The 10,936-nt window shown below is 43.2% G+C and overlaps 1 long non-coding RNA gene across 1 annotated transcript; it reads left to right on the top strand.

Annotated features, from left to right (window-relative positions):
• The first annotated feature begins 3,711 nt into the window (after positions 1 to 3,711).
• LOC109379524 (uncharacterized) lies at positions 3,712 to 10,686 on the top strand. Its single transcript, XR_002123218.1, has 4 exons — positions 3,712 to 3,800; positions 8,605 to 8,731; positions 9,995 to 10,158; positions 10,247 to 10,686. It is a non-coding gene; the product is annotated as an uncharacterized LOC109379524 (long non-coding RNA).
• The last annotated feature ends 250 nt before the right edge of the window (positions 10,687 to 10,936 follow it).

Consider the following 10,936-nt stretch of genomic DNA (forward strand, 5'->3'; position numbering starts at 1 on the left):
TTCCTGGAAAACCCCCAGAAATGAATTTTTATCATCATCCCCTCTGAAAGAAGGAACATGTCAGTTTCTGCCTGCTGGAATCTTTCTTACAAAATTCATGACTGCTAGAGGCTGTCACAGGTGACTGACCCTGTGTTCAGAGATGTGGGCTTGAGTGAGCAGGAGCATAGGCACCCTACGGTCACCATAGCCTTCTTCCTTTGTGTGCCACACTTGCACAAATGCTCAGGCTTGCACACAGCCACCTTCATAGAAATGTACACATAGAGACAAAAACACAGAGATCACCCACAAACGCACACTCACACAGTATGTACTGCCACACTGCCCGCTGCTAGCAGGAGGGGAGCAGAAACAGGAAGATGGTTAAACTCAATCTCAGTTTAATTAGGCTCTTAAATGGGGTAAGGTTCAGAAAACATAGACTAGTGCAATTCAGAAAAAATGGCCAGAGGGCTAAATTAGGACGCAGAGCAAGCAGCCGGCTGAAGGCTGAGAAGGGGAAAGTACTCTGGGGGGTGTTGGTGAGAATAATTCAGTGGTAATTGAAGGTCTGGGTAGTTGCAGGTCTGGATCTAAAGTAGCTGTGTGACTTTGGGGCAGTCACTTTATCTCTCTGGGTCTCAGTTTTTCTACCTGTAAAAAGTGAGCATTGGAATAATGTGGTAGTTCTCAAATTTTAGCTTCAGTCAGAATCACCTAGAAGGCTTATTAAAGCAAATTGCTGGGCTGCACCCCCAGTTTCTGACTCAGGCTATGGAAGGTGAGGATTAGTAATTTACGTTTCTAACAAGTTTCCAGGTGCTGCTGCTGCTGCTGGTCTGGGGGACTACACTTTGAGAAGCACAAGAGTAGAACTCTCTGGACCTTATTAGGTAAAAACAATTGCAAAACACTAAATTCTGTAACTATGGGCAGACATCAGGACTAAATATAACTAAGTTGTTGGGGTTCTCAGCTGAGGGGGATTTTTGCCCTGCAGGGGCCATTTGGCAATGTCTGGAGACATTTTTGATTGTGTCAAATCAGGGCATTGTTGCTACTGGCATCTTGTAAGTAGAGGCTAGAGATGCTGTTAAATATCCTACAATGCACAGGACAGCCCTCACAACAAAGAATTATCTGGTTTAAAATATCACTATTGCGGAGGTTGAGAAACCCTGCTCTAAGTGACCCAGTTCAGATAGGTCTGAATTTGTATAAGAATGGTGGTAAGCTCTTATTTCTAGGAAGGAAAAGGTCCACAGAAACTATCTGACATTCTGTGAGCTAGAGCTTTCTCCTTGCTCCAGGACCTCATGGAAGGCTGAGCAGGACAATTGTGACTCTTGGGAAGTGTGGAGATCTCAGACCCCAGGGAAGCCTCCCAACGAAGCACAAAGGCTGTTTCCCAGCAGGGCGCATTCCCAAAGCAGCATCCATCCAGGATCGGGCAGGCCCTGCACTGGATGAGGACAGCAGTACTCATAGGTGTTGATTGCATTGTGTTTCTTTTCTCTGCTTCCAACCCATGGGCTAGCGAACGAATGAGGGCGGCCCTTGTGGGTTCTGATTAGAAGCTTCATATATTAAGTCCCTAAATGTGCAGAATGTCCTAAGCCAGAAAGACTCGTGTGTGTGTGTGTGTGTGTGTGTGTGTGTGTGTGTGTGTGTGTGTGTGCGCGCGCGCGCGTTGAGAACCTCATATTCAAACCGTTCCCTATTTCTGCACCTCATCCTGCCAATTACAATCTGCTTGGTGGTGTGAAACTGACAGCCGGCAGCAGTGATGGAGACAGGAGAACGATGAACAGGGCTTTGTGCATTCTCAGCTTTAGAGAGAATGTTCAGTGGGGCGGACAGGCATGTAACTGGCAGGTTCAGGAATCAGTAAAAACTAAGAACTGGAAGTCCTAATTTATTGTCTGTTTCAATACAAGGCTAGACACAGGCTATTTAATAGAATGCATTGTTTACAAGTGGAGGAGAGTGGAAGTTATTGATGTGTTACAAATGCAAGCAAATGCATCTCATAAGCCAAGGGGTAGGTAATAACAATTGCAGAAGACTAAATTTGACTTTAATCCCCTGAAGAATGGCATGCACACAGCTTAAAATGATAAAAGCTAGAGGGGGTGTGGGGGGGAGGAAAGTAGGGAGGGATAGGGGAGGCTGAGGGAGACTGAGGGAGACAGGAGGAGATGGGGGGTGGGGCGGGAAAGAGAGAGAGAAGAGCTGATTTTCTCCTGGAATTATGTATTTCTTGATTAGGAAATAGAGTGGAAATTAAAAGAAAATATTTTTTTAAGCCTTGTGTTGATACACAGCATCATGCTTGGCAGAGTGTTTTCGGGTAGCAGGTCTGGCGTCATGGTCAACAGCTTGGAGTGATTTAAAGACCTGCCAATCCCTTAGCTAATCCCAAAGGCAGAAATAGAAAACAAGTCCTGGTTTGATTAGTGCATGTAGGCTGTTCTGTGTTTCCCTCCCAGGGTCATTAGAGCCACAGTAGCTGGGTGTTAACAAGCTTGCCTTATCTTTGTGGTTAAAATTCCCCCACTGTCTGCATGATGCTTTGGATGCAGTAGGTGTCTGGTGAATGCTGGCTGAGTGAACATGGGGTGATGCAGATGCCCATGAAGCAATGATGGACTGGATTCCATATTTCAGAGTCTCCGGGGCAAAAGTGGCTTTAGAGTAAGCGAAATGGGTCCCCTCCCCATCCATGCTGAAATCTCTCCTCTGCAATATTATTGACAATGGTGTCCAAGTTCTGAGTAAAAAGCCATATGATAGGGTACTTCTTACCCCTGAGGCAGCCCACTCTTTCTTGGATTGGGGTTTAATAACAGTCAACATTGATTGGGTGCTTACTCCGTGGCAGTCACTGTGCTAACATCTCCATGTGGCATATTTCTGTTTATGCTTACATCCCACTAAGGAGCTATTAAGCATCATTTCCTTTTAAAGATGTGGAAACGAAGTCACAGTTTTTACAGCTGGCAACTGGAGGAGGAGGCTGACTCTGGAGGGCCCGCTGGTCATGGATAAGGATATTCTTCCTGTGTTGACCTGAAGTTTGCCTCCATTCCCATCCAGTGGTCTCACTGCAGTTGTCAGTCTCATGGGCTGCTGTGCCCAATGCTGGATTTCTGTTATCAACACGGTTCACATTTGCCTGGTTTATGGATGTGTTGCAGTGTACCATCTGCCTTCTCTGGTAATCCAGTGGCAAACAGAGGGAGAAAGAAGATTGGCACTGGAAGGTTTTTCTGTGACAGCTTTCTAACTGTGACGGCCAAGTGCATCCAGCCTGGGTCATGGAGCACAGAGAGTCTCTAGTCCTAACTGCAGGAAGGAGTTATTTGTGGATCACTTGGAGATAAACAAATGAATGTACTCTGGAGAACAAACAGTGGTCTCAGTAACCCCGTCTGTGTGCTTAAGCTGGTTGAATCCTGAGGGGAACCAGTAATTTCACCTCTTTAGGCTAAGTCTAATAGGGTAGGTCCTCAGTAAACATTTGTTGACTATTTGATCTGACAGTATTTTCTGGCTGATGGTCATACTGCCAGCCCTTGTCCTCAGAAGGGCTGAGCCTGGAGAGAGAAAACATTTTTTTAATTTGGGAGAATGATCTTGACTGTTTGCCTATGACTTTGGGGTCCTCACAGCCTGGGGTCCTATGCCTTTGCAACGGGCTTATATTTTTGTGCTTCATGTTTTATGGATGTTTACCCTTGAGTCATGATGGGAGTCTTTGCTTGATCCTGGTTTCCTGTAGAAACTGGTGGACAAGTCACTTCCTCTCTCTGGGATAGGTAAGTCCTCCCAGATGCCTCAAAGAGAGAGGCTAAACTATTCCAAACAAAATATATGGCATGCCCCAAACCATTTTGATTATTTTTTTCTTTTTCTGAACGCTGTTTCTTCTAATGGCACCTTAGTGTTCACAGTCAAACAAGCTTGACAAATCGGAGGTATCTTTTACCTCTCTCCTGACTCTCACATGCAATCGATTGCCCATCCTAGTAACTTTATCTTCTAAGTGTCTCCTAGGCCAGGTCAGGAGTTCATTCTTTTTCTTTTTAACAATTGCAGGAATCTCCTAACTGGTTTTCTTGCCCCCAGCTCTCAATCCACTTTGCTCCTGCCCACAGGCAGGGAGAGTTTACTAATGCAGTTTTCCAAACTGTGCCCCGAGGAGCCCTAGGGTTTCTCAGAGATGTTGTAAGGGCTTTTCAACAAGTGAAGGGCCGGGGCTCAAATCTGAAGGGGTCCCTAGGCACCCTCATTGCAAGTCAACCAGTTCCAATTAAAATTTCTTTTGAGACCTGAAAAAAAATAAAATAAAAAGCCATAGAGGATTAGCTCTACTTTTTATCTGTTGCAGGAATTCCGTATGAGATTTCACTTAGAGAAATCTGTTGCTAAGCTTCCTAAAAACCTTTGTCTAAAACACAGACTTTGCTGAAAAAACTATAAAATATAGTCTTAGTCTAGATTTGAAAGCTCTCTAGGGAGGGTTTGAGGAACCATTTACTCAACTCACCTCTTTGGTTCCCAAAGGCTAGTGGGGCCTGGGGACTTTTGAGTTTCTTACAAACCAGGGTGGGGACCCTGGGAGTGGGGAATGGAAGAAAGTTTGGTTGAGTTGATTCAGTTGCTGTAAGACTTGTTATCAGTTCACTGGAAATGCAACATGGGAAATGGTTGGAACCGAATGAAATCTAACAGGGAAACCCCTTAGATACCCCATCACAAGCCAGCAGAAGGCATTTTTTTCTTCTCTTGTTGGCAGGGTAATGCACTTTGGAAGCCTAGAGAAGAAGATAACATCTAGTGCATTATTGTCTCATTTGTGCTTTACAAGCAAAACCAAAGATGACAGCAGCTCAGTTCAAGTAGAACAAAAGAAATGAGGCATTTGTTCCCCAACTTTCTTTCTGGTCTCAGATGTGGAGCACATAAGGTTTTCCAAAGTTGGTTGGAGTCAGGTGTGCACTATCCTGGAAAAGTTGTGACCTTGGTTCAGGAAACGTTACTGATTCTGGTTGTCATATACATGACCAACTCTTGACTGGGATGATTACAGGAATAAATGAGTCAGTGAATGTGAAAGGAAATCTAACATTTACCAAATGCTTCCTTTATGCAGGGATTTAAAACAGGTCAGTCTGATGGCAATGCCTATGTTCTCATTACCATAGCATGCCATTGAGGTCATTTAGAAAGTGTTACTATTATTGTTATCATCATCATCATCATCATCATAATTGTTGTTATTCTCTTAGTGTTTGAGAGAGCATGAAACTACAGGTCTCATACAGGAATTAGGCTGTATTTTTAAAATGATTTTTCTATGGCCTCACCAAAAGAGATTTAAATTGGTTCAGAATAAAACACATGGAACTGATAAAACTTAAACCATTAAAACAAGAGTAAGATAATAAGGGCTGACTGAGTACCTCAGTTGGTTAAGAGCACGAGCTCTGGCAACAGGCTCGCCGGTTCGATTCCCACATGGGTCAGTGAGCTGTGCCTGAGCTGAGCTGCCACTGAGCTGCCGCTGAGCAGCCAGATGGCTCAGTGGTTAGAGTGTGCGCTCTTAGCAACAAGGTTTCCGGTTTGACTCCTGCATTGGATGATGGGCTATGCCCACCTGCAACTAATATTGAACATGGCACCTTGAGCTGAGCAGCCGAGAGCTGCCGACGGGTGGCTGGATGGTGACTGGACTTGGAGGGAGCTAACTGCACCCTCCACAACTAAGATTGAAGGACAACAGCTTGGCTGTTCCCCTTCCCCAATTCTCCAACCCTGTTCTCCTTCCCCAGTTCCCCAGTAAAAAATCTTAAAAAAAAAAGAGTAAGATAATAAGAACCAAGTAATAAAAGGGAGTCAGAAAGTACAGATGGTCCTCGATTTAATGATGGTTCAACTTATGATTTTTCAACTTTACGATGGTGCTAAAGTGATCCGTATTCAGTAGAAACATACTTAGAAATTTGAATTTTGATCTTTTTCTGAGCTCCCAATATGCAGTATGATACTCGCTTGTGATGCTGGCAGAGGCAGCAAGCCACAGCTTCCAGTCAGCTTTGCGATCATGAGGGTAAACAACTGACAGACACTCTACAGTGTACTGTGTTCCTAGCGTTTTTTGGATATTGTGTTCTGGGCACATTTAAAGCAGGTTAGGCTAAGCTATGATGTTCAGTAGGTTAGGTATGTTACATGCATTTTCTTTTTCTTTTCTTTTTTTTTTTTAGCTGAGCCATCCTGCCACCTATTGGCAGCTCAGCAGCAGCTCAGCTCAGGCCGGGAATCAAACTGCTGTTGCTCAGAGCTCAAACTCTTGAGCGAGCTCTTAACCAACTGAGCCACTCGACTGGCCCTTAAATGCATTTTCGACATGATATTTTCAACTTATGATGGGTTTACTGGGACATAACTCCATCATAGGTCAAGGAGCATTTGTACTTATAAAATCAGAAAATGTAGGCTTGATAGCAGTTTGCCTTGACTCCTAAAACCCAGTTGTGAATGTCTCTTTTAAACTCCATGTTCAGTGATATCACATTGGAAATAGCAGTGGTGGGAGTATTTATACCACTGAAATTGGCAAATGCCTCAGACCAGAGATATGCTCCCTTCTCCCCCAAACAGGAGTGCTGGTTGTAAATATTTACCAGTGGCAACTCTGGGCTATGAACCCTACTACAGCTAGCCTGATGTGCTCCTGTTATTTGATCTGCTCTCTATGGAGTGCTGGCTATCAACTCCCTGCATTCAGTGGGAGTGGTTTCCATTGTGACTGCTAGTGGCAGTGGTGATGGCATGGCCCACATGGGTGAGTGACTAAGATGTGAAGCATTGTCTCAGAGATCCTTTGTTTTGGGGAAATAAAACCCTCTCAAGCTGGCTTAAGCAAAAAGGGAAGGTCATTAGAAGGATACATATGTGTCTCAAAGAACCCAAAGACACCTGGGTCTCACAAAGAGCTGCAACCAGCAATTGGAAAGCCCTCAGGAGGGAAGGGCACTCTCTCTCTCTCTCTCTCTCTCTCTCTCTCTCTCCCCCCCCCTCCCCCTCTCCCCCTCCCTCTTCCTCTCTCCTATACATATTCTCATTCTGCTTCTCTCTGGGTAAGTGCTTCATTTTTTTCTCTTTGAAGACCACATTTCTCAGGTCTACTTCCATATGGATCCAACATCATTTATCTAGTCTTGACCATATCCCAGTTTAAGTACTCCAAGGCGGCTAGCTAGAATTTCTGAAACAATGACTGCTTCTTGGAAGAGAGAATCTGATTGGTACAGTTTGGATCAAGTGGTTCTTCCGTGTCCAGCTGGCTGTGGATGAGAGGATGAGGTCACTTGCCATTGCTTACTCAACAGGAACATTGGAACAAGAGTCCCTGATAAGAGGCAAAGCAAGGCAGGAATACAAATGGACGAAGGTGTCTGTTATATGTATGCATTTATGTTCCTTGGCATTTGTGCCAATTTTGAAGGATGAGGATGCCAAATCTAGACAAGACACAGCGTATTCGTTAGATCCCCTTTGAATGTGCATAGTCATCCTCTCTGACAATAATGAATTGTACTAAAGGAAGAAAATTAACTCTGTTCTTAATCTGTAATGTTCACATTTCTGATAATTCATTCTATGTGAAAGGAAAGAGGTGAATGGTGAGGAATGGGGAGGACAAAAAGAACCCTAGCGGTGAGGAAACATGGCAGTGAGGAAAGATATCAAGCCATCTTCTGGCCTGGGCTCTGTCTCTTGAGAGTGAGCATGTAATTTTTCCCAGACAGATAACTCTATATCATATTTAGACCTTGAGTGTTAAAGCCAGATGAAGCATTTTTTGTTGAAGAAACGCTTACTGTATTTGTGTTATTTCCCTACTTTCCCACATGGATAAAATGGGAAATAGTGTATGGAGAAAGGATCCAGGTAAGTTTGTATGTGCTGTGTACCTGTGACCTTGACCAGAACACCTTTTACTGAGGAATGGTGAGGGAGGTGCAATGGAGCTGTATAATGGTATCAGTGGGTGATATATGCTGCTGAGTGTGGGATGCAGACATCACGGTCATTGCTCTGATTTACTGAGCACCTACTATGTACCAGGCACTGCTTCAAATACTATCCATCCATAATTTTTAAGCCTTGCTACAGCCTTGCTCTATAGATGCCTGTATTATCATCTTGACATTGCAGGTAGACAGCTGGAGTTCTAGAGGCAGCCAGAGATACAGAGATACATGGTTGGTTCATGGGAGGGCCAGGAATCAGAGCCATCTCTCCGGTGTTAAAGTCCACCCCTCCCCCCCACCCTTTTTTCATATCTTCCTCCTTCCAGAAATAGATTCAGAGGTGGAAAAAGGAATCCAATGCAGAGCCATCTGTAAAGGTACTGAAAAAAAAATGGTAATGACTTATTTTCATTAGGATTTCATTTCAGATTTATTTTCATTCCAGCTTCCATGTGGTGATGATTAGATACCTTATTTGAAGTTGATATCATTAGCAGTTATAAACCAGGTCATGCGGAGCCTTAGAAATCTCTCTTTAAAAATGACAAAAGTATATACGTGTGTATTTTATTTCTTTCAGTGACTGGCCACCGACATAAAACATATTCTCACCCCTGCTCAGTGAAGTGAGCAGAATATACTCAGGCTGGAGAGCAGTGGACAGGGTGAGGGGGACCCTGTGTGGACCGAGGACGAGGGGCAGAATGGTAAACAACACTGCTTCCGGGGCTTGGGCTTCAAACCAAAGAATAGTGTTCCTGGGTGATTTGTCATGGAGAACTATTTGCCACACATTTGTCTTTTTTAGCCATGTCTCCTCCCCCTGAAAGTAAAACAACAAGACGTACCTTATTTATTTATTTATTTATTTATTTATTTATTTAATTTTGAAGAACTGAAAAGCCTTTTAGAAGCATTGTCCAGAAAGCCAAGAAGCATCAGTGATTTATTGCTCTGAACTTTGAAATCTTGGTAGTTGGATATCACTGCTTTCCTACATTCCTGAGGCCCAGATGTTCTGTATATATTGTTAAGATCATGTGGCAACTAATTCAGGTTATTTGGAAATCATTTCAACCACAGAGCCAGATATTTTGGGGAACATTAAAAATTCTCACTTGGAAATCAATTTTTTTATATCATATTTTAAAATTATGTGGTAAACTACAGATAACATAAACCCCACGATTTAAACCATTTAAGTGTACAGTTCAGTGGCATTAAGTACATTCACATTGTTGTGCAACCATCACCACCATCCATCTCCAGAACTTTTTACATCTTCCCAAACTGAAACTCTGTTCAGTGATAAGACCCCAGTCCCCCTTACTCTCAAGCCCCTGGCAACCATTATTCTACTTTCTATCTCTATAAATTGGATTCTAGATACCTCACATAAGTGGAATCATGCAGTATTTGTTTTTTTGTGACTGGCTTCTTTCACTTAGTCTTCAAGGTCCATCCATGTTGTAGCATGTGTCAGAGTTGCCTTCCTTTCTAAGGCCACGTATTATTGCATAGTATATACCGCATTTTGTTTATCCATTCATCCATTAATGGGCACTGGGTGGCTTCCACCTGAAAAAAGCTTTTAAAACAATGTTTACAGTAAGAAAAACATTGATTGTTGACTCATAGAGACAAACTGTCTTAAGCCTGCTTTATGGGATCATCAGAAATGTTTTAATAAAAATGCTATTTTATAGACACAGGGCCCAAACATTTCATGTAGTGTCGTAGTCAGGTTGTTCAGATCTAGATCTAAACCAAGTCAGGGGCAAAACTTCCTGGCGGCGTAGATTCTGTTAAAGACATTTTCATTGTTAAGTGTGGATTCTGCCTATGGTAACCTACCCTCAACCAATCCTTATAAGGTGAAAAATGTATTAAAACAAAAAATATGAGTAATTTTCTAGGGTCATGTATCCTTGAAACTTTTATGGTTGTCATTTTGTCTTTGATACAATTAGAGTGTTTTGCGAGAATCAGAATGCACGGAAAACTCACTTTGGTCCGGGGCAAGTTTGTCCCAACACAACAGAGGATGTGAAATGGTTAACAATCCAACCTAGGAGTGCTGCAGGCAGGGAGGAGAATGTGTCAGAAGAAGCAAGCCAGCAATGTTTTTGCAGAGGTAGGGAAGGAAAACAATTTCTATTTGGATTCGCGAGTTATTATTCCCACTAAAAGGAGCAAACTTATTCTCCCCTATCTTCCTTTAGGATTTGGGGGGAACACAGAAGTTTCAGGCAGCGGTATTCAGGGAGAGACAGAAGGCGGCAGTCACGTAGGAGAAAAAGCCACTCCCGAGGTGATAAATGACTGGCAAATAGGCATTCAACACAGCACTGAAAGAAAGGCAAGCACTCTTCTGTAACTACAATAGATGAAGACTCTTAAAAACCTGAAGCAAAGAGACAGCTATTTTCTGAAATGAGTAATAATGACATTGATATCAGGAAGTAACCATTCCAGCACAGAATGGCATAGAACAAGAACAGCCTGGGACGCAGAGGATCGGCAGGACCTGGATCATGTGAGAAGAAAATAAATCCCCACAGGACCAGACATGGGCAATTCCTGTCACGTTTGACTAAGGCTTTTCACCGGTTCCCCCAAAGAGGGGAGGTGGGATGTTAATATCAGAACCCCACTATGTATTTCTTATTGTTGTTGCTTGTATAATTATGTTTAAGATAAATGCATATTAAATTGTGTGTAGTTCTCATTGTACAAGGCGGATACCGATCTTTTTGTTGTCTTCTTAATACCCTGAGTTAGAGTCCTTTCAGGTGTTCTTGTTGACTGGTTTGTGCATCAACTGCAGCCTTCTGACTTCTGCAGGCGAAATTCTGGTCCTGGGCATCATCCTTATGGAAGAGGATCTTCACCTGGCATATTCCTGTTTTCAG

This window comes from Hipposideros armiger, unplaced genomic scaffold, assembly GCF_001890085.2.
Source record: "Hipposideros armiger isolate ML-2016 unplaced genomic scaffold, ASM189008v1 scaffold_27, whole genome shotgun sequence".
Lineage (NCBI taxonomy): Eukaryota > Metazoa > Chordata > Mammalia > Chiroptera > Hipposideridae > Hipposideros > Hipposideros armiger.